Genomic DNA, 25,297 nt, shown 5'->3' on the forward strand with positions numbered 1-25,297 from the left:
AGAGTAAACATATTGCGATAAGATACGGAAATGTGAAAAATGCTTTGGAAAGAAATGTGTTAAAGGTACAGCACTGTAACACAAAATGTAATGTGGCAGATTTGTATACAAAATGTTTGGATGCTCCTAAATTTTGAGACTTAAGAGAATTATTGGGTCTCAAGCCTTTGACTTAAGGAGGAGTGTTGGGATTCGCAGGATACTGGATAAGTCTGCAGGCTTCAACAGGATGATGCAATACTCTGCTGGGTCAGAGTGACTCAGCAGGAGTGTGATTAGTGTAATTGGCTATCACCTGTTTTAAAAAGGAAAGCCTGTTTAACAGGGGGTGTGGTGGTTGTGCTGTAGTGTGGTGGTGCTGTGGTGGAGAGTATTCGTTTGTAAGTACTCTGTATGGACTGTTTCTTTTGTAAATGCCTGTATATAGTTCACATTAAAAGGACTGCACTGAAAAACCTGGAACTCTTAGTGTTTCGCTGAAAATGCCGCGTGGAATACACGACATACATTCCCACCACATGTGATAAAATGTCCCTTCTTTTTCTTTACATTTCCAACATTTATTGCTAACTTTATACATTTTAGCTAACTTGACGGCTGTAATATATCATCTATACATCATTTTCATCACATTTTCTTTCAAGGCATTGCATGCAGAAAAATTTAAAACCTTCTTTCCATAACTTTACCCGATCACTCAGCTGTATATTATACCCAAAATCTTTAGCCCAATGAATCATAACTGATTTTACCTCCTCATCCTTCAAATGCCACTCAAACAGCAATTTATACATTTTAGACAAAATTTTACAATCATTACTTAATATCTCTGATTCAAACTTTGATCTACTTTCATCAAATCCTTTTTCCTTAAAATCTTGTTTAAACATTTCATTGACCTGACGGCAGTGCAGCCAATCATTCACATATTCTTAAATCCCTGACACACTCTTAATGGAGAGTTCTGCACTCCCTTCTGCTTGCCCCTCTTTCCAATCCCTTATTGTCATTGGTAGGAATGTGTCCAAAAGAATCATAGAATTGTAGAGTTGGAAGGGACCCTGAGGATCATCAAACCCCTCTGCAATGCAGGAAAATGCAGTGGCCCCATACAGGGATTGAACCTGCATAGCCTTGGCATTATTAGTACCATGCTCTAACCAACTGAGCTAGTCCTTGCACTCATGGAGCTGGTTTCAGGAGAATGTGAAGGGACTGCTGCTTCCCTGAAAACATTGCCTGGGCCACTCAGTATCATGGATGGTTTTGTTTCCACCACAGTGTTTTCCTCAAGTAAGGGGCATAATTTTACTTTCCCCCATTAGGAATCAATGGCAGCCGTTCATTTATAAGGGAGAAAATAAAACTGTGAGCCACTTCATCACTAGGTGGGACTAAAGCCGCCCCAATGTCCATGTTATCATTGCAAAAAGATTAAGTTTTGCTCCCTCTTAACTGCAATTCCTATCACCATCCTATTTGCTTTGTCCTGCAGAACCTAACAGAAGCCTCTGAGAACCAAGCTGATCCCTATCTGTGTAGTTCTACCCAGGACTCTGTTTCCTGGGACATTCTAGAGCAAGGGTGGTTAACCTGTGGCCATCCTAATGTTGCTGGACTATCATTCCCTTCAACCCTGACTATTGGCCATTCTGGCTGAGGTTAATGGGAGATAGAGTTCAACAGTATCTTGAGGGCTACTTCTGTTCTAGAGTGTGATGATGGAATTAGAGTGTGTTGGAATGCTGGGGACTGACTTTTGCATGTAAATATTTTCATTTAACATCTCTAGGCTTTGCAACACAGACTGTTTGAAAAGCAGGCAGAGGTTGGGTCAATGTATGCTGGTACTGCTGGCCAGTTGTCTTTGAGATATTATGTTCAGTTATAAGAAACAACATGGTTTTCTCCATTTCCATTAAAAAAAATTCTATACGGCCTCACAACACTACTCATTAGCATCCTGATTTCCTATAGTGAGTACAGCATTAGCAAAATGCAGTATCAGGGACTCAGAATTCAGTTCCAACCCATGCTTGATTATTTACATTTCAAGATTTGTTTTTCCATCACAAACAAGGGTCAATCAACATTTCCAAATAACTCATAATGCTAACCATTTTCATTCAAACTTATCCATCTAACATTTTTATGACTGTCCAAGAAAATATGCCCCAGATAATAGCAGGAATAAATTGTCCAAAGAATAGTAATTTCTTTAATCAAGGGAACATGATGATTAAATCAAAAGCTTTAGATAGGTCTTTGGATATCATCAATGCTCTTTTGTCTACTAATAATGACATATCGTTGGTGAATTTTAAAAAGGCATTTACTATGGTGCACAATGTCTAAATCTAGATTGGAGAAAGGTCAGAACTGTATTCGTTGTAATTAAATCCATTAACTGTAGCGCAGACAGATTTTTCAAGTGATTTGGATTAAAATATATTAGTGGAATGAGACAATACCTACACCAAAAGATACAATTTTCAGATACAAAAATATAAAGATTGTACAATTTTTTTACATATGTCCCCCCCACCCCGGATTCTGTTATCGTAAACAGAATCAAATGCTAGCATTTAGTCTGAAAAGAGCATGGTGGAAACGGAACCATAGAGGGGGAGGAAAAGGGCTAATCAAATCTTTGCTCAACATGTATCACATTTTTGATTACTTGTATTAAATGTCCCGTAGGATTGCAATGGACTGGGCTGGAGGTAGTTACAAAAGCTTCTCAAAGTACAAGAAAGACCTATGGCACCTTGACTTTTAAGAGAAACATTTCAGCTTCTGCGTCTTCATGTGATGTATGTTCCATAGTCATTCTCAAAGGAAGAAGCATTAGCTGGTGTGGTGTTCTTTTTTGAAAGTTTGAGATGGTACCTGAAGGAGAGGACCTTGAGTGTGGTGGCACCTGCCCTTTGGATTTCCTCCTGCCACATATCACACAGGTACTATCTCTATTGTGCTTTCAATGCCTGTTGAAGACTTTCCTTTCATAACAAGTCTTTTAAATAGCTGGAGATATTCACCCCGATCTGTACTGGATTTGAAATCACTTTTAGTTTTTTATATACATGGAATTGCTGTTAGTGTTGATATTTTATACCATGAAATCACTCTGAGATATTTTAGGGGAAGTGATTCATAAATGGAATCAAATAAGTAAATGTGGTGAAATTATTTGATGGATGTACCTTCACAATACAACCTCACTATGGGAGAATGACAGGGAAAAGTCACTGCATGTTGACTTTTTCTTGTAAGAAATGATTTGGCAAATTCCTTGGTGTGCTTCACTACTTAGTCATGATGGCTGCATTCTACCTCCATTGTCAAAGGCAATACAGTGGTACCTCTGGTTACGTGCTTAATTCGTTCTGGAGGTCCGTTCGTAACCTGAAACTGTTCTTAACCTGAAGCACCACTTTAGCTAATGGGGCCTCCTGCTGCTGCTGCCACGCCGCCACCGCACGATTTCTGTTCTCAACGTGAAGCAAAGTTCTTAACCTGAGGTACTATTTCAGTCTGTAACCTGAAGCATATGTAACCTGAAGTGTATGTAACCTGAGGTACCACTGTATCTCTTGCAGCGCTAGTAGCTGGGATTCCGAGTTGGGGAGAATGCTGCCGCCGCCATGTCCTATGCATAGATATTGGACTAGAGGGGCTTTGGGCCTGATCTTGCAAGCTCATCTTATATCCATGGGTTGAAACACAATGTGAAACATAGATCTGTTATTTATTTGTATACTGTCCTTCATCTGTGGATCTCAGGGCAGTTCATCATATGGCTCTTTCCCCAACAGTACAGTGATTCCTTAGCTGCTGTATGAGGAAGCCCTCACATAAGTCTTCCCTTTAAGGCACTTTCTTTCTATTATTATTTATTATTGATTAAATTTCTATACTGCCCTTCATCCAAAGATTGCTGGGTGGCTTACAATGTAAAAAACACAAAAATACATACCATAATAACAAACTAAAACCATAACCTCCCTTTTCTAGACAGTGACATTTCTGTAATTTGCCAAGGCAGGCCCAAGAGTAGCAGTCAGTCAGGTCAGAAGAAAACTATGAACATTAGTAATTTATTTAGTACAGCCTTATATATCCTAAGGTTAAATAAGGTTTGTGTTTGATTTCTGTGAAAAGTGACAATGGTGAAAAGTGTGTAGGGAAGTGATGGCTGATTATTAAAGACTTAAGGGTTTTTTTATAAAAAAAATGATGATTTGCCTTATTAGTGATTTCTGTTCATGGTGAAGTGGCCACTTCCAAGGCCCCAGCACCATTTTGGGAGGTGGCAGTGGCCTCAGTGCCATATTTTGTGGTGGCCGCTTCCCCCACCAGGCCACATCTTTGATAATGGACTAAGCAGCAAGCGGGCACAACAGCAGGACCTGCCGCCTCTGGATCCCGATGGGATCCCACCTCCTGAGGCAATTGCCTCAGTTTGCCTAAAGGTAAGGCCAGCCATGCTGAGAGGCATAATACCTTTGACACTGGAGGTAGAACACAGCCATCATGGCTAGAGCTGCTAATAGCCTTGTCCTCCATGAATTGTCCTCTAATTCTCTTTTCAAGCCATCCCTGTTGGATCACTGCTTCCTGTGGCCCTTATGTAAACGCTGAGCTCACTAATAATACGCATACTTCAAGGTGGCACCAATGACTGTGAAAGTTCTCACTCTGATATCAGCTCTGGAGTGGCTCATTTGCATGTGCTATTCAGCACTTGAAGTTGCATTCATGAAGTGATGAACATGAGACATATAAGGTATCACTTCCCTCTTGAAATGGGAAGTCACACCCTGTACGTATTTTCTTTTTTCCTACCTGTGCTGCTTTCTCGAAGGCCCTGTGCTGGATTGAACCTCTGTGTTTCCCACAGCCATTATTACCAATACTCCAAGGGGAGCGGGGAATTATTTTAAAAGCCTTGTTCACTGTGTAGATATGGTTGTTAAGTCTCTATTGCAGGAATGAATAATTTCATGATCAGTGTATCAGGCCTCCCTAGTGATTTGCATGTATAATCAAATGAAAAGACCTCTGAAATATTGAAACTCTTTCGACAAGAAAAGTGAGTTTCAGATTAACAAGGTGGAAAATCCATTTATAGCCCACTCCAAGATCAGACTAAGATACATACATATTTGTTGGTATTATAGCAGTACAGGGTTGTTCATCTTACCTTAGATGTAATTATATAGAAACAGGGGCATTCAAAATATGTAAGTAGACAGCTGAAGGGTTTTTTTTTTTTAACTCATGCAATGTATAATTAACAAACGTCTTTACATGTATTCACAAAAGAAAGCAATAAACCATTTGTAAATAATGGCAGACATGTATTCTTTACAACTAAATGCCAATAATCTGGAGGGCTTTTCTTCACAAGTCAGTTACAAAAGTACTTTTTTTGACATGTTATGTAGAAACGGGTATCATTAGCGGCAGTACATTTCAATTTTCTAGCAACAGAATTATATTAATATACAGGCAGAACCAAAGACTTCTTCTATAGAAAGTTGGAGGACATGTAAATTAAAGTGCAGCATGATTTGCATAAAACATCAAGGCCCCAATTCAGAGATCCACTTTCAGAGCAGTGAATCAACCCATCTCTAGACCTCTGCCTCAAAAAACCAGGCAGTCACAATCTGTTAGCTTTAATCAGCTGTTCTATTCAGAAGGGGATAAATTAAACCTCTCCATCTCTTAAAAAGGTCATTCTTTCACCTTGGTTTCCAGATGTGGGGTCCAACCAGAAGATCCGTGACACATGTGAACAAAGCTGCTTTTTGATGCAGGGGTTAAAACAATAGTGAAGTATTCTCAGCAGTTTTGGTTAAAAAGAACGCTATTTTGGGCCAATTGGTCTTCCTGAATGTTCTTCGAAGACAGAACATTGGAGTAATCTGACTTGGAAGCAACCAGGGCATGAATAGCTGTGGTAGTATGCATTAGCTGTGTTACGAGTCATGACAGCCATGCTCTTCCCAGGGCAAGTGACAGGCTATTTTGCTTCCTAGGCAAGGCTTGCACCCCCTTCCTTAAATTGCCAACTTCAATTTCCAAAAACAGAAGTCTTGTAGAAAAAAATAAAAAGCTAAATTTATCTTAAATTGCAAGAATAAGAATAAGTACAACTATCTTTGATTCTTTTTCGAATACAAAAGAAAATGTTTCAGTACACAAATCATTTTAAATAATCTTGTGAATTGCGATGTTAAAATTTAAGACTCTTAAAAACGTTAGTTTTAGGCACATCAGAATCTCACTTTGTGTGCCTTTTGCTCTGCAAATTTTGTCACCAATTCCTTCAGGTCAGTTGCTGATCCTTAGGCATGTTCAATGGATATAATTGCCAAGTCACTTTTGCAGCATTGTTGGGTGTATGTATGTTTTTATAAGTTTGAGCTTTGAGAAACTGTTGTTTGCTACTTGCCACTGCCACTGGAAGTGTGAGGGGTGGACACACAAACACACACAAGCACACACACACAACCTTCAATCAACTCCGCAAACTATCTATTTCATATATACATAAAAACAACTCTAATGTATAAATTACTTCAAAAAGAATGAGTCTTCAAAATATAAATTAAAAGTAAAATATTTTCAGAAATGTATATGATTTAACAAATCTGTGCCGTCAAAGGTCAGTAGTGCATCCTTCTGAGATCTGTGCCCAGAGAGTCTGCCTAGCTGGCTTTTCCTCCATGGCTGTAGACTGTAGGCTTCTGAATATGAGTTGCTGGGAACCACAGGTGGGGAGAGTGCTGTGGTGCTCCAGTCTGAGAGCCAGTGTGGTATAGTGGTTAAGAGCGGTAGACTCGTAATCTGGTGAACCGGGTTCGCTTCCCTGCTCCTCCACATGCAGCTGCTGGGTGACCTTGGGCTAGTCACACTTCTCTGAAGTCTCTCAGCCCCACTCACCTCACAGAGTGTTTGTTGTGGGTGAGGAAGGGAAAAGGAGAATGTTAGCCGCTTTGAGACTCCTTCGGGTAGTGATAAAGCGGGATATCAAATCCAAACTCTTCTTCTTCTCTTGCTTGCAGACATGTGTTTGGCCATCGTGAGAACAGGGCTAGATGGGCCATGGCCTGATGCAGAAGGCTATACTTATGTTCTCATGGAATAGCAATCTTAGGTAGCTCAGTTATGTGGCAAAGTACCATACCAGATTCTGGCACCAGTATGAAGAGAAAACTGCACCTTTGTGCCTTGTGCTGGTTCTAATGCTTTGTGCTGCTTTCATTAATATTATAGTTTAATTAATGTATGAGTCACCTTAACTTACAATAACAATAGACTAAAAGCAAATGCAATTCATTCCTCAAGTGCAAGCCCAATTAGCATCAAATTAAACCAACTCTGCTAAATGATGTTGAAAGCGAGGAATGATGCAAGGTGTTAAAATTGTTCAAGGGCATAAGAGGAAGGAAAGGTCTTTGGCTGATGCAGGAAGATGTTGCAGTGGGCACAGGTGAGCCTCTTTCAGGAGAGCATTCCGTAAGCAGCAACCACTGCTGAAAAAGTCCTGTCTCCAAAGGCAGGAGACCACAACTGAAAAGGTCCTCTCTCACTGCCATCCATCATACCTCAGAAGCTCATGCTAGGTCCTACAAGTCATGGCCTGTGAATACACCAGCTCTTTGAATCAGGCCACTAGGTGGGCATTGACCCACAACACAATGTATAATATGAGCGTTGGGCTGAGAAGACTTGCAATATATTTGATTTTATTAAATGTTCCAAATCCACCTTTTAAATGTAGATATCAAATGGCAGAGAGTAGTCAGAAATGAGCTCTGATTATTATTCATGCCAATACTGCAGTGACTGACATTACTGTAATGACTCAGACAAACCATAAGGTGTCTGACTGATGATGAGAGCTTCAAAATTATGTGGCGTGGCTGCATGAGGACTGTCGTTACTGTCCAATATTGTCTTTCTCTTAGATCTTCAGTTGCTTATAGAACTCATTCACACCAGGAATTGCCTGAGAAATGTCATTACCTGGTTGTTGGGGAAGCCTTTGCCCACTTTTGACAGGCCTTTTAGTGAAAGTTTCAATGCAGCAAAAGTCTTAAGAGAGTTCCTCTTGTCGGAGGGGGCGAATAGGTCTCCGAGGCACTTCTTGAAATACAATTTATCACTGTAGTTGAAGTGAACAGAATTCTTCCAAGCCAGTTGTAGAAAATGACCTTTCTTGTATGGCTGATAATAACTTTATGATAATGAGGCTAGAGAACCATTCCCTGCGCTGGTAATTTTATTCCTAATTGAATAGCTATATTTGATATAGGGCAGTTTAACATATTCTGAAACAGCAGAAATATGATATGCAAGGGAAATGATGGCATTACAGTATTTGGAATAAAACGAGGATGCACAGATGCACTTCCATCATGATGCACAAAGGGAATTAAACCTGTTTCTTGCATATGAAATTATTTTTTTCAAGTAAGGATAGGTTGAAGCTTCTGGCTGCTATTGACAAGAGACCAGCAATGAGTCTCCTTCTCCATTGTAATGGGCCCAAGGCTACACACACACACACACACACACACACACACACACACACACACAAACAAACACTTTGAGCTGGGCTCTCTTAGATGTTAAATCCCTGCATGGGGTGCACCTTGGCTTTAGTGCACATGTGTCTAAATTCCTTCATTGCTGCCCTATACTTAGACCTTTTAGGGTGTTAAAGGGCAAAAGCACTATGAACTACTATGTCCAGAAACCAATTGATAGCCTCTGCAGCCGGAAGGGAACAATTAGGATGGTTTGACCTCAGAGACTTAGGGAATCCAATGATGTTCGTGACTACACTTAGGGAATTTCCAACTGAAGGTGATAACTGGGAAAGACTTGGAAGAGACTGGGCATGTAGCAGGTCAAGGCCAGTGGGCGGTGTCAGCATCACAGTGGTCGACAGGGATTCAGTCTCTTTGGCAAAGGTCCTGGTGAGGCAATGATCTATGTTGAATCCTGCCTGTTAGAGCTGCCTGAGGCAGTCTCAGATACAGCATTGAGGTTCCTGAATCTATTAGTACTGGTGGATTTCAGTATTCTGATGCTTCTTGTTGGTAGCCAGTGGGCTGTCTCTTATATGCCTGACACATGAAACACATGATGCACTGGATTTGGTGATTGTGAGGCTTTACCAACCCCCACAATCTACCTTGAGGGTCCGAAGTGCCTTGGTAAGCCCAGTGTCCTTTTCCTCCTTCAGAAACACTTGGTGAGCCTCCCACTCCATTTTGCTCAAGGCTCTTCTCATCTGTAGACACAGTCATCCTTATTAAAGGCTTGAGGGTTTCAAAGCACTTATGGAGCTCTGCACAATACAGGTCTTCCCTATTCACTTCATTGCTGGGGACAAACCTCAAAAACTGATTGCATGTATGGAGCTTTCTCTCCTAATGAAATGAATGGGGAAGGCTCTCTCAGAAAATCACTGTGTGCCTCAGAACTCATGTCCATGGACAGCAGCTGTTGGATTGACTATTTTGCCTGGTAAAAAGACTCATTATAAATCTCCAGTATGTTTTCCCTTGATAAGAAAATTCCTTCAAACTCCGAAGTTTGACTATTTAATACTTGTATCTAGGCACATTCACTGTTAGATAATTCCCACCACATCTTTTTGTATTTTCTCAGTCAAACTGAATGTGCTTCTCTGAGGATAATAAATCTTTGGAAGCTTATTTTGAAGCTCCTTCCCCTTTGCTTCTTATGATTGCCTCATATTGCCTCATGATCTGATAAACTTTCTTAATCAGATTACACGACCCACTGATTCTGAATATTACCTGATTCACTTCTCTAAATAAGGGGACACAATGCTGTGCTTCACAATCTAATCTGGCAAAGAAGAGCTAGACTGACAGTAAATGAACCAATCTACACTTCTTGCTGAGGGAATTCCACTAATCTGCCAGTAATCTTATCCCCACTTGTCCCGCCACCCGGGCCTCACTATAAAAGTGTGAGAGAAAGCTGACTTATTTAAGAAATTCTGAGTTAAGGATAATTCTACCAAGCAGAATAATGTTCAGTAGTTCTACCCTAAAATGCTATGCATTTTTAAAAAGGGGATGTTTTTAACTCTACGTCAGCAGGACCTGCATAGAAACTCTTTAGAGAGCCTAACTGATGCCTGGGGGAGGTGTCAAGAAGCGAGACTGCAGGCCACCTGGGGAGACCCCCCCCCCATAGGCCAAACTTGGCCTACTTATTTATTTGTACCTTATTCTCCCTTCATCATAAGGTTCCAGAGACGATTATAGCTATATAATCACACAGTTAAACAAGTAAAGGATAAAGAAAAGAAAAAAGCTTATGGTTGGCATTTGTCTCTGGGGGTGAAATCAAACTGTCAGAGAATCACAGCGCCTGCTGTGGCCGCAGAGACCGGCAACTTGTACCTGCTGCCTGCTGTATTGTTTTTGCTGTGTTAGCAGCACTGAAGTGACACCTATGGAGCACAAACCAGGGCTGCCCAGACGATAAGACCCCCCTCTCAGCCTCACTCATGTGGTCCAAAGGAAAGCAGAGCAATACATTTGGCACCAGCTTGGCTGCAGGAATTGCTGGAAGGAGGCATGCAAGACACCATCCAACCATCTTAGGGACTCCACTCTGGATTTGTGTAGGGTTTACTCGTTAGCCTTTTCTTCTCCCAAAGATGTCCCACAAGGCAGCTGGTACATAATTTCCCTTGGGGTTTCCTCCCAAAGCATTTATCTCAAATGAGTATAGCTGCAAGTAACCACCTTCTTGACCTTTGGACTCACTATTGGTTTTGTCCTCTCAAACCACCAGAGCCTGTCTTCACATCCAGGGGAAGTGCCCAACTCACCAAGAGTTTGATTCCCATCGGCTACCCTCAACTGGTTTAGCCAGTCAGTTGAAGCCATTTCCTAGCGTCTGGCTACTGTTACCTGCTGGCAGCTTCTAGGAGCTACAGGTGAAAACTGAGTGTAGGGTGGGGACCAAAGGTGGGCAAACTACCCCAGAAGGAGCATGATGTGTCCCCCACCAGGGGTACTATCCCTCCCCTAGTACCTCATACCCCTCCTGTAAGCTAATATACAGTTATAAAAACAAATTGCAACAAAAGCAGAACAGTATAAATAAAAAAGAAGTGGGTCCCACAAAATTACCTTAACTATCACAGCCAGGGTCTCCTGCATATATCAGGGAACCAGTTGCTGATCTTAACACCTGAAAGGGTCTGCACAGATGGAGATCCCCCCCCCCCAGATTTTGGGAGCTTAAGCGGTTTAGGGCTTCAAATACCAGTGGGAGCACATTGAATTGAGCCCAGAAACAAACTGGCAACCAGTATAGCTGTTTTAAAACAGAAGTGGGGAACCAAGGGCCATAGATTTCCCCCTGACTTCTATAATAGGTACCTGGAATGGTCTGTCTTTTCCAGGGGCAGTTTTCATATCATCAGCTTTGCACTTCAGAGCTAATCCAAGAACAAGGCAGCAGCAACAAATCTCCCCTCCCCCCAGGATTGCAGTGCTGCTGCCATGCACAATTCTTCAAGACCAAGGTTCCAAATCCATTCCACAGTAGTTTATACAAGGTGTACACTCTCTTCTCTTGCTCATTTCAGTTATTTCCAGTGTGGTTTATATACAGGAATCCAAATTTAAAATACAAAGCAGAATCTCAGTGCAGCACAGTTTCACCTGGTTTGGGGATGGTTGCCTGGAGGAAATTGTCTATAGCTATCTATCTCTATCTATCTATCTATCTATCTATCTATCTATCTATCTATCTATCTATCTATCTATTATCTATCTATCTATCATCTATCTATCTATCTATCTATCTATCTATCTATCTATCATCTATCTATCTATCTATCTATCTATCTATCTATCTATCTATCATCTATCTATCTATCATCTATCTATCTATCTATCTATCTATCTATCTATCTATCTATCTATCTATCTATCTATCTATCATCTATCTCTATCTATCTATCTATCTATCTATCTATCTATCTATCTATCTATCATCTATCTATCGACACAGGTGGCGCTGTGGGTTAAACCACAGAGCCCAGGACTTGCCGATCAAAAAGGTCGGCGGTTCGAATCCCCGCGACGGGGTGAGCTCCCGTTGCTCGGTCCTTGCTCCTGCCAACCTAGCAGTTCGAAAGCATGTCAAAGTGCAAGTAGATAAATAGGTACCGCTCCGGTGGGAAGGTAAATGGCATTTCCGTGCGCTGCTCTGGTTCGCCAGAAGCGGCTTAGTCATGCTGGCCACAGTGGCATAGCGTGGGGGGTGCAGGGGGTGCCAGCCGCACCGGGCGCAACATCTGGGGGGGTGTGTGCGCTCGCACTCGCAGCTCTCTGCCCCTACCTGGCTCACTCACTCTCTCTCACTGCAGTGCTGGCTGTGCGAATCCGATCCGAGCCGCTGGGTCGCCGCCCACTGTGGAGGAGGTGGGTGCCAGGCGTGCGGTGCGGAGAGAGAGAGAGGGACTATCTGGGGGAGGGACAGTGCAGCGGCCGCCCAGCGCAGTGCTGAGCGCGGGAGAGAACCACACCAGACCAGCCCAGGCAGCAGCAAGAAGAAGCTGGCAGCGGCGGCAGGTTAGGGGTTAGGGGGCACAAATTACTTGCCTTGCCCCGGGTGCTGACAACCCACGCTACGCCGCTGGCTGGCCACATGACCCAGAAGCTGTATGCCGGCTCCCTCGGCCAATAAAGTGAGATGAACGCTGCAACCCCAGAGTCGACCACGACTGGACCTAATGGTCAGGGGTCCCTTTACCCTTTACCTCTATCTATCTATCTATCTATCTATCTATCTATCTATCTATCTATCATCTGTCTTTCTGTCTGTCCACCTATCTCCTAGATACTTTTCATGAGCAAGTCTCATCGAGTTCAACCAATGAATAAACTGAACCTGATCATACTGGATGCCCAATATATTATGGCTCAAGATGAAAAAAATAATAATTCTGCTATGCATTCCATTATATGGGCTCTGTGCACAATAGGCAATGCTTATTTTGCAAAACATAAAGTCTTGTGCATCACTATCCTAGGGTAAACAAGGCGATTGTCAGGGCCTGCCTTGAGTCTGGGAGCATCTAGATATCTTACAGAGGGATGTGGCTCCCAGATAAGATATCTTACAGAGGGATGTGGCTCCCAGATAAGTGGGCATAGAATTGCAGGCACAAAAACTGTACTTGATGTGGCTTCCCCCCTCCCAAAATGTATGCTCATATCCTTATTTTGCTATGAAAAACCCCCGGTATAGTTTACTGCTCTGGGCCTGGCAGGGAGAGGGGAAGAGATAGTTTCATAACATCACTGCTGTGAGCCAATTAGAGCTGTGCACAGCTAGCTTCTGCTGACAAAACTGTTTTCTACTGAGCTGGATCCTGGAAAGATAATTGTCTGATGAGAATGTTCTAACTACATTTTCACCGCTGTCTCACCATTCAAATTATGTGCGTATACACACTCTAAGTTAAGTCTGAGGCTGACAACAAGTCCGCCTTAGGGGATGAGGAAGGACAGGTTCCAACTCTCCTATTTTTATGAGAGCTCCTTGCATTGAGCCTATAACTGGGCAATGAAGGCATCCTCTCTCTCAATAACCACTTTTTAAAAAAACAATAAACATTCTTAAGTAATGAACACTACAGAAACATGATGGGAAACAAAAACAAAAACAAAAAGTCATTGCTTAAGAGGCTTACATGGTGATATCTAACAAGGAGGCAGTGATGGCCACCAACTGGGATGGCTTTCAAAGAGGATGGGGAAACTGATGGAGGACGAGGCTATCAATGGTTGCAAGCCATGGTGGATACATATGTTCTGCCGCCACGGTCAGAGTCAGTTGCTGGCAACTATGGTGGGGGGGGAGGGGGGAGGGAGTGCTCTTGTGTCTGGGTCCTGTCTGTGGGTTTCTCAAAGGCATCTAGCTGGACACAGTGAGAACAAGATTCTGAACTAGATAGGCCATTCACCTGATCTAGAAGCCTTTTCTCATCTCCAGTAATTTTGTGTCCCATTGTCAGGGACTGGACTGAGCAGGAAGGCTGAGAAGTGTCCCCTCAGTCTGCTCTGCTCCTCTTGGAAGAGGAGAGGGAGTGGGAAGGTTCGCCTCCTGTTGTCTCCAGCAGTTTCAAGAGGAGAAGGAGACAGGGCTAAATTACAACTGAATGAAGAGTTGCCAAGTTACAAGATCGTGGTGGTGGAGGAGGAGTGAGTGAAAGAGCAGCCAGCAGAGACCTCCCTGGAGAACCTGGGAGAACCTCCTTACCCAAGGGCTTGTTGATCCCTTCCCATTTAAGAACAAAGACTGCAGAGGAGTGTGACTCCTGGGACTTTCTGTAGGTACTCATGATGTTGTTGGAGATGAAAGAGGAGGGGCTCAGAATAGGCAACATCTTTGCATGGAGACATGGATTCTTTGTCTTGCACCCAGATGATTGAATAAAACCCATAAACTTGCTGGTTCTTCTTGCCTTTGATGCTACTGGGGGAAGAGAGGATCCTCCATGCCTGACACCCATTCTCCTTCCATCCACACAGTGGCGTAGTGTGGGTTGTCAGTACCCGGGGCAAGGCAAGTAATTTGCGCCCCCTAACCCGTGGATATGCGCCCCCTAACCCTAACCCCCAGATGTTGTACCCGGTGCGGCCGGCCCCCCCTGCACCCCCCAGGCTACGCCACTGCATCCACATGCAACTTGTACCTTATTCCCCCCTACATTTGTCAGTTTCTTTCATCCCTCTTTTACATTCACCTTTTTTTGCTGGAACAGCTTTCTTCTCCCTTTCACCTTCTCTTGCCCTTTCATCTCAGAGGAGGGAGACCTTCTTTCTGTCCTCTCAGCTCTCTGAACCTCTCTGTTTCCTGACAACTTTTACTTGACATGCAAGGAGCAGTTTGTGCTGACATTGGTCCCGCCAAAAAGCTATAGCATGTCTAGGGAACTGGGCAGGCTGTGCTACTGAGGCCCTCCTGAATGTGACCCAAGGCTCGCTGGTGAGAAACACAGGTTTAGAGTGCTGCTTTCAGACCGACCAGGAAGAATGACAGTGATGTGGGTGAAGTTTTTTGTAGGGAACAGGGAGTGTGTGTCCCCCCCCCGACAAATAGCTGCCAGTACTCACCATGAAGTAGTTACAGTAAGTGCCACACTTTTTAACAAAAAAAAGAGGTGCTGGTACTGCATTCCCTTGAGTACCCCTTGAAAAAAGCACTGGGAACAGGGCAGAGGCACCAGCTTGTGAGGGTGATGGGAGGGGGGGTGTCACACAAGTAAGCATCTTGCCTACCTCCCTAAGCCTGGCAGAAGCTTCCCAGGCTTTGCGAAGAAGGTGGCATGGCTCTGACAAGATGCTGGAGCCCTCTTGCCTCCTTCCCAAAGCTGGGTGGTCTTTGGGAAGAAGAAGGAAGAAGAAGAAGAAGAAGAAGAAGAAGAAGAAGAAGAAGAAGAAGAAGAAGAAGAAGAATAGTAGTAGTAGTAGTAGTAGTAGTAGTAGTAGTAGTAGTTTGGATTTGATATCCCGCTTTATCACTACCCGGAGGAGTCCCAAAGTGGCTAACAATCTCCTTTCCCTTCCTCCCCCACAACAAACACTCTGTGAGGTGGGTGGGGCTGAGAGACTTCAGAGAAGTGTGACTGGCCCAAGGTCAGCCAGCAGCTGCATGTGGAGGAGCAGAGACGCGAACCCGGTTCACCAGATTATGAGACTACCGCTCTTAACCACTACATTCACACTGGGAAGGTGGCAGGAGGGCTCTTGGACCCGTTGGAACATTGTGCCACCCTCCCTAAGTTGCGCAGAAGTTTCCCGGGTTTTGGGATGGATGCACCAGGGGAACATTTAGGGGACTAGGCTAATCCCCCTAGTCCACTGACTGCACACCACTGAAGAATGGGATTCAAATTCTTATTCAGCAATGGAGCTCATTAGGTGATCATGGACTAGTCATTTTTTCTCTGCCTCACAGGATTGTTGTGAAGGGAAAATGGAGAGGGGAAAATGTACACTATTGCCTTGAGTTCATTGGAGAAGTTGCTGGCTACAAATGCATGTCTAAAGGCTTATTCCATTGTTTATACTAATTGCGCTCAGTAAAATGTGTTAAAGAATAAATAAAAACAAAGCTATGTACCAAAAACGAATCAGAAAGTCATTTTTATGTCAATCATGGGAATGTGTTTGCGCAAAAATGATACTGCAAAAGGTTTTAGGAGAACTGACAATCTTAAAAAAGAAAAAGAAAAAACCTTTGAGCTTGTATGACTCAGAAGAGGAGCTGTCCTTGTGGAGTACTGTGTTCTTTCCAAATGCCACACTTAAGTCTCTGTACCTACGATATGAGACAGAGATTTTGGCAGAACACAAATATTTGTGAAGTGTGCTCATTAACACCTCAAGGCCATCCGTCAAAGTGATTGACATCATGAAGACAAAGTACTGGTAATTCTTCCTAGGACCCAGCATATGCTGGAGGTTTCTGGGGGCTCATGTGGCACACCTGACAGATGTGTGAGTCATCTGACACAATGGGCAACATTCATGAGTATTCTATTGTCTCAATCATCACAATAGAGGTGTTAATCCTTTTTCCTCCAAACAATCTTCGTTTATGAAAATAGAAAGAACAGATTTTACAAGATAAGGAGATTCAAATTATAAAGCATGCCTATGGTCTATCAGTGAGCCACATTCTGCTAATAATGATGTTCGTGGCATTATGTGAAATGTTATTAAGCAAAATAATGGCTTTCTGAACTGTGCCTTGAGAGAGAAGCTTCACACACTCCCTGCTATGCACTTTGCAAAGCTCCATTAAATGTATCCAGCAAAAAACTAATTGGCACGAATGAGTAACATCAGTGCAAAAGAAGATAGATTGTCACCTTTCTTTCATGTACCTTGAAGCACTAAGAGGCTTCATTAAACCATCCTGCATTACATTTGAGATTCAGATAAGCAACAAACCAAAAGAAACAATATTTTATTTTCCCATCATTTACTTGTGGGACAAAAGGAACCTGATGGTCAGAAGACTATTTGAACTGCTCTTGCAGACTCAGAACAATGGCAGTCCATCTAACAGTCCAATCACCTGCATTTTTACTCAGGAGTAAGTCTTTTCAAAGTCAGTGGTGTTTACCCCAAGTAAACATGCACAGGATTGCCCTTGAACAGCCTATCCTACATATTCAGTGGGTCTTACTCACAGGATAGTATGCATAGGATAAACAGCCTTAGTTTCATAAGCTGGTTGTGATGGTGACATCAATCCCTTGTCATTTGACCCAGCACCAGCTAGTTAAAAGTCTTCTTCTTCTCTTCTTTGGCAATCACTCATAGTCAAGTAAGATTGTCTTCCATAAACATGGTTTTAACCATGAGTCCATAAGTGACTGTGGAGACCAATTCTGCACCCACAAGTCCTTCCACAGTGGGGAACATTCTACACACACAAAAAAAAAACTGCTGAGGCTGGAGGAGGACCGTTAAAGGGTCCTTCAGCTCCTCAGATTTGTCCTAACTCCATTGTCCTTGTACAATAAGGCTACTTGGGGCTTCGTTCGATTGTGCGGCGTATCGACTGCAGCTGTGGTGTTAAGGAAGAAGTTAGTGCCGCTTTCCTCTTCATCACACTAAGCAGGAAGTTAGCTGTCATCTCGGTAATCCAACAATCAGAATCCTGCAAAAAAAGGGACACTATCCAAGGCTGGATTGGGAACATTGGTTTCCGGATGGGAGTTGATCACAGTGTGGAATTTCCAAGCATGCCTTCCTCTTAGTAGGTTTCTCCCTTGTGTCCTGAGTTCGAGTGTCTTCAAAGCTCATGACGCCTTTGGTAAAGGCTGTTCTCCAACTGGAGTGCTCTCAGGCAAGTGTTTCCCAATTGTTGGTGTTTACACTACATTTTTTAAAGATTTGCCTTGAGACAGTCTTTAAACCTCTTTTGTTTCCCTGACAATGGAAGTGATGCTTTTGCCTATCATAGCTAGTGGCCACCTATAGGCCTTTCAATCCACATGCTCATCTAGTCTCCTTCAAAGGCATTTTTGCCAGTTGCCAAAGATCACTCTGTGACAATGAGTTCTGCAGGTTGATTGTGGACTGTGTAGAGCAGTGCTTGGTTTTATTTCAATTAAGCCTGTCCAGTGAATGAGCCTGAGTTTTCGCATTTTAAGAGAATTAATAGTTTTCACAATCTAGTCTCTGCCCCATGACTCATGGTGTTTTAAGGCTCTATCATCAGCTCCACTGATCAGAGCTGTTTGGTGCATCACAGGAAGCGACAGAACAGGAAATGTCAGACATTTGTTCTTTTTTATGCTTCTACTGCAGTTCATGAAGGCAGAATGGCCACATCTGCTCTATAGGAAGAAGTGAGCTGTTTCCCTATTTGGAGCACATGTACTGAGATGCACCCTTGCTTCCTGTTTTGCCACTTCCTCCAACATGCAAAAGAGCTCCCACTCATGGGTTGGGTCACAGTAAACATCTAGACTAAAATGCAATGGCACAATTAAATTCTACTGAAAATCACAAAAAACCCAACCCCAACCCAGAATGAAAAGAAAAGCACTTTTCAAACTTGCGACAACTTCAGAACCAATTCACAGAATATAATGAATGAATATCTCAATTAGCCCAGTGCCTACAAAGCAACTAAGATGTAGTCATGCAGCCTGACAGTAAATTTGTAAATACTGGCATTCTAAATAAATTGATTGTCTCCTATACCTTGTGAAGAGTCTGTTAGTTAATAACAATGTGGGAGTGGGGTGGGGTGGGGTGGGGGAGCTAAACAAAAAGCATCACTTTATATATTTCACATATCCCCCCCCTTTAACATGTAATCTTAAAAACAGGCAAATGAAAATTTGATTTTGCTCAAGTGGTTATTGCTGCACAACTTAGAAGTGATTTGAAGGTCCATTTATTCTGTGGTGGACATTATTCATTTACCTATTGCAATAGTAGGTCTAACCCCATGAGGCAGGGCCAATTACCCACAAGCCCCAACCAACCAACCAACCAACCAACCAATGCAATTTCCATAAGAGTACCATAAGCTGGGCACCACAATTCAAGAAGGACACTGACAAACTGGAACGTGTCCAGAGGAGGGCAACCAAAATGGTCAAAGGCCTGGAAACGATGCCTTATGAGGAACGGCTAAGGGAGCTGGGCATGTTTAGCCTGGAGAAGAGGAGGTTAAGGGGTGATATGATAGTCATGTTCAAATATATAAAAGGATGTCACATAGAGGAGGGAGAAAGGTTGTTTTCTGCTGCTCCAGAGAAGCGGACACGGAGCAATGGAGCCAAACTACAAGAAAGAAGATTCCACCTAAACATTAGGAAGAACTTCTTGACAGTAAGAGCTGTTCGACAGTGTAATTTGCTGCCAAGGAGTGTGGTGGAGTCTCCTTCTTTGGAGGTCTTTAAGCAGAGGCTTGACAATCATATGTCAGGAGTGCTCTGATGGTGTTTCCTGCTTGCCAGGGGGTTGGACTCGATGGCCCTTGTGGTCTCTTCCAACTCTATGATTCTATGATTCTAGTACACCACAAGAGCAGGACACATGGAAGGACCACAGAAAATGTCTAGGATGAAAACTGACCCGGAGTCTCCTGGCACACACATGCAAGCAATATGTTGTTCTTAGTAAATAGTGTATAGGCAAGAAGGGGGTGGGTAATCTAGCATCCCATTCTCACAGTGGCCAACCTGTGGGAAATTGTAATGCATTGGCATGGACTGATTGGACTGGTGGGAGGAACCAGCTGGGGAACAACCAAGGGAAGAAGGCTCAAAGCCAGGGTGTGGTGGTGGATAGATGGAAAAGAGGAAGAAAACTGGGAAGAGGAGGTGTTGGAAGCTGAAAAGGTAACAGGGCTTAGTGAGCTGGGAGAGTCTAAGGTAGAGAGAAGTCTAGAATCAGAGGCAGAAGCTGAAGCAAGAGAGGAAAGAGGCCAAGAAGCAGAGAGGATTCAGGCTGGTGAAGAGTTATGGGTGTGTCTCCCTCCTGCTGCAACAAACTCCTCTCCCCTCCCAGAAGCAGGAGAAGCATGAATCCCTGGTTTGCTGCATGCTGGGGCGTCTCCAATTGGCTGGAAAATATGTGGAGGGGATGTAGACGGCTGTGGGGAGGCATGGACTTTTGGTCTCCGTAACTGATACTCAGTCAAGTCTGTGGAGATTGTGTTTTTGCTAATAAAGAGTTAACTCCAACTTGCAACGACATGATTTACTGCTGGCTCACTCTTTGACAAACAATTCTTCAAACAAAACAGGAGCACAAAAAGAATATATTAGGGAAAGTGCTGTTCAAAACAACTTTGCATCAGGGAACATTGCTTGTAATAAATAAAATATTTAGAAAAAATAATACAAAATGGCCTTATTTATTTATATAACACCCTTTACCCAAAGATCACATTTATTAGTATATTGTGATAAATACGTTCACAAATGTATATTAATTTTTGCATGGAGCTTTTTTTAAAAATAAAGCAAAATAGCTAATTGATATGAAAATAGGGTGAACTGAACTGAAAAATGGAAAAATGAGAAATTGAGAGAAACTGCACCATCTTGAAGCACTAAATGCTGTAGTCTTTGTTATTATTATTAACCTATGAACCTAATAAATTCCTAGCCAGTAATGAATAGCTTTCATGCCCTGCCCCCGCTTAACTGTGTAGAAAAGAAAAAAAGTTTAAAATATAGGAGTTAAATGTTTTATATAAAAGCTCGTCACTATTATGAAGGAGGGATTCGAGTGTATGCTGGAAATGTAGGCTTCACAATGAAAGTAGGTCCAAATGCTCTATTGTCCTAGTGCAACGAATCCACTTTCAAAAACCAACCACAGACGTTTTGCAGTTAAGAAAGTGACAGAATGCAATGAATGATTTAATGGGAGGGTGTATAAACACCTCACAAGCAAATCAGCATGAATACTCAATAAAGAGCAGACTTTGGCCACATTCACAACATACATTTAAAGCACTATGATACCAGTACTAGCTTCCTGCAAAGAATTTTGGGAGCTGCAGTTTTTTAAGGGTGCTGAGAGTTGTTAGGGGACCCCTATTCTTCTCCCAGGGCTACACTTCCCAGAGTTCCCTGGGGAAAGGGATCAATTGTTAAGCCACTATGGGGATTGTAACCCTGTGAGGGGAATCTAACAACTCTCATCACCCTTAACAAACTACAATTCCCACATTTTTTGGAGGAAGCCATGACTGCTTAAAGTAGTGTCATAGTGCTTTAAAGGAATAATGTGAATGTGGTCTAGGTCTAACTTCTGCGTAAGCTTTGTGTAAGCAAATCAGGATAGACACTTAAAAAACCTACCACGTGGAGGAGCCCTCGGTGCCAGTGACCTGAGGTTTTCATGCAGCCCAATGAATTATAAACACTTTGCACCGGCTATGCACCGGGAAGTGATGCGTTAAAGCCGTCAAACACATGTTTATTTCATGCTAAACTGTAACCTTGACTGCTCCGTCAAACTCTCCAGCTCCTTATCTTTCACCACTTTCTCAAAGACAGCCAACATTTTTTCCCACTGACTGCCCTTGAATAGGCAGTTCTGTCGGATGGCGAGGGAGCTGTGGCGGCAATGCGCTAAGTGAGCTTTTTTGTACAGGTCATTAATAGGCCGAGTACCTTGCGCGGAAGCCGGAATCTATTGGTTGTGCTTTGTTGCTTCAGATAAGTGAGCATCATGATCTTGCTCCTTGTTCTCAGACTGTTTCGCATCATTTCCTGTGGAAAACAAGCCTGTTCCACTTCACAGCAACACAAAGTAAGATTACAGGATGCTTGAAAATACATTATGGGCTTGATTCATCCCTGCCGGCATGTTGCAGCTCCTGTGCCAGCTTGGGCAACTGCGCCTGAGGGAGGCTGCTCATTAAATGCACTGCTAGTTTCTCCAAGGAGTTTAGTGGAGGCAGATCAGCCTTGATTTGCAGACTGGTCTCGATAAGGACCTGTTCACCTGATCCTGTTGCTCCTTAACCCGCGTCCTTGTGTTCTAAACCAGAAATGCAGTAAGAGATCAAAGGGGACATCTTGCAAAATCAGAAACTCCATTGCAGGGCAATGGCTTCCAGGAAGATGATGCAGCCAAAACAAGACCCATAACTTTAGGAAAGTTGTTCCCAAACTTTCCTCCCTGCAGATGACTTGAACATTGCTGAAGGTCTTCTGCCTGTGGTTGTGCTAGATGATTTTTAATTGTATTTTTCACAGACACACTATGTTACAAGTGAATGAAACTTGACCCTCCGGTGGCACAACGGATCAGTGTGTCTGGTTGTTGACCAGAAGGTTGGTGGTTTGAGCCCACCCAGGGACAGCTGTGGACAGGATTCCTACACTGCAGGGGATTGGACAAGATGACACTTCTAGCTCTACAATTCTATGATTCTAAGTCATGACCACTGGTGGTTCTCCAACCATATCGTCTGGGATCCCCAATTTTAGTTCATGAGAAGAGTCTGCTGGGTCAGGCCAATGGCAAAGTCCTGCATCCTGTTTTCACAGTGCCCAACCAGATGCCTATGGGAAGCCTGCAAACAGGACCTGAGCACAACAGGAAGAGTTGCTGAGACCACTAGGTTTATTTTCTTGAATAAAGATTTAACATCACTAGCCTTGGGTGATTTATTGTTTTTTGTTGTTGCTGACCTACGCTTGACTCAAGCCCTGACAACATGCTACCAGGCTAGGTTCAAGATTTTTGTGTTAATTTGTAATACAGCTTTGGTCTACGATACCTGAATGACAACCTGATACTTTATATTCCTGAGATGTTCAGGGGAGTCACTGTCCATGCATTGCATGGGTCATAGTCACATGGAGCCACACATTCAGCACCGTGGGTCCATTTCTGAGATCAGACAGGCCTTCTTCCCTGTTGAACTTCCAGTGCTTGGTGAAGACATTAAAAAATTCCAGTAGGCATTTAAAGTCAGTTTTCTGATTGATTTGAACTGACCCCATCCACTTTATTCCTGTTGTTTTTCTTTTTCTTTTTCTTGCAATTCTATTGTACACAGCTTAGATGTTATAGTGTTCAGCAGGATGCAAATTGTGGAAATAAATGACATGTGAAGCCACAGTTCCAAGCAGAATTACTAGATGGTGTTAATGTAAATTAACGTGAGTCATATCCCCAGAGGTGGGGTGTGTGTGTGCCTTTCTCATGATTCAGCAGCATTAGAGAGAATCAGGCTGAAACTGATGTGGCTTTGAGACTCCTTAAGGGGAGTGAAAGGCGGGATATCAAGTCCAAACTCTTCTTCTTCTTCTAATATCCTTATGCCGTCCACCACCTCACTCCCTCTGTGCAATTTCCCTGTATTAAGGCCTGGGCCAGAACAAGGGCAAATAGGACAGAAAGGGAAGGATGTTGTCTCAGTATAAGTCCATTTGGTCCACCTAAGCCAACGGTTGCCAACCTTTCTGGGTCTGTTTGCACAGGAGTGCCATGGGTGCACCACACATGGCCCACAACCTCCCTGCCAGCAATTAAGCTTGGAAAAAGAGTTTTAGCTTTACAGTGGATGCTCGGGTTGCGAACGTGATCCATGTGGGATGCATGTTCGCAACCGGCAGTGTTTGCAACCCGCAGCGGAGCGTCTGCGCAAGCACGGGTTGCGACTGAGTGCTTCTGTGCATGCGCAAAGTGTGATTTAGCGCTTCTGCGAATGCACGACCCCTGAAACCCGGAAGTAACCTGTTCCAGTACTTCTGGGTTTTGGTGGGTCCGTAACTCGAAAAAACGCAACATGAAGCATCTGTAACCCAAGGTATGACTGTATTTCAAGACTCTCCCCTTGCCCCCCACTGCTTTTTGCTGGGTTTCTTTCCTCCTCAACTGTAAATATCAATGAAATGGGCTTGGAAAAAAGATAAGCTTGTGGCAAGTGGGAGGGTGGGGGATAACATACCACGAGTCACAGCTGGTGTTAGGGACTGGGCAGAGGAGGAATGGTGGGGACTGCCTCCCCAGCTTGACCCTTCCAGGGAGGAGGAAGAAGAAGACAGTATAGATTTACAACAGGGCTTTGCGGGAGGCCACAGCTCAGAGGCAGATGCGGGGAAAAGTTGGGAAATAATGGGAGAGGAGTAGGAGGAAGTGGAAGCGGAGAAACAGCTGATGGACACAATGTCGTTGGAAAGACATTCTAGAACCTGGTGAGCCTTGAAAGTAGGAGAGCAAAGAGCTCAAAGACAGAGGGCATTTAGCAGCACCTGTAGAAGTGACGAATGAGGAAGTGGGAGAGACGGGGGTGGTGAGATTCACTCAGGACAACGCCATTATCCAAGAGACTGGGTTCTATAGCCTCTCTCTGTAAATATTGAATTGAAAAGGACAGTAAGCAACCTTTCCTTGTCTTTATACTTTCCTGGGCAACCATCTAGGAGTGTCTGACAGCATCCTGACAGCTGGGGAGGGAAGGAGCAATACTTTCCAATTGCAGCCACACAACAATTAAGTTAGGAAGAAAAACCCTTCTGTTAGCTTCAGTAGGCTTCTATCATTCCTAACTATCAACAGGGAACATAAGAAGAGCCTACTGGATCAGGCTGGTGGTCCATCTAGTGGAGCATTCTGCAATCGCAGTGGCCTCCACGAAACCCTCAAGTGGGACCTGAGCAGAAGATCACACTCCCCAGTGGTATTTTTCAGCAACTGGTATTGAGAAGCATTACTGCCTCTGGCTGTGAAGGCAGAGCATAGTCATCATGGCTACTAGCCTTCTCCTCCATGAATTTGTCTGATCCTCTTTTCATTCATTCATTCATTCATTCATTCATTCATTCATTCATTTCAATTGTATGCTGCTTTCCCACACACAAAAGAAACATGCTCAAGACAGCTTGCAACAAAGAAAGAGGCATGCATTTCAAACAGACACGACTAAGACTGCCAACCTAGCAGTTCGAAAGCACGTCAAAGTGCAAGTAGATAAATAGGAACCGCTCTGGCGGGAAGGTAAACGCCGTTTCCGTGTGCTGCTCTGGTTCGCCAGAAGTGGCTTAGTCATGCTGGCCACATGACCCGGAAGCTGTACGCCCGCTCCCTCGGCCAGTAAAGCAAGATGAGCGCTGCAACCCCAGACTCATCCACGACTGGACCTAATGGTCAGGGGTCCCTTTACCCTTTACCTTTAAGACAATTTCATAATAACACAGCAAAACAACAGCAAA

The 25,297-nt window shown here is 43.4% G+C and overlaps 1 long non-coding RNA gene across 1 annotated transcript in view; it reads left to right on the plus strand.

The window, feature by feature from the left end:
- Positions 1 to 25,297, plus strand: part of LOC310710363 — a 58,935-nt gene that overhangs the window by 29,148 nt on the left and 4,490 nt on the right. The window lies entirely within an intron of this gene.

The sequence above is a fragment of the Podarcis liolepis genome (assembly GCF_965112155.1).
Source record: "Podarcis liolepis genome assembly, chromosome: 1".
Taxonomy (NCBI): domain Eukaryota; kingdom Metazoa; phylum Chordata; class Lepidosauria; order Squamata; family Lacertidae; genus Podarcis; species Podarcis liolepis.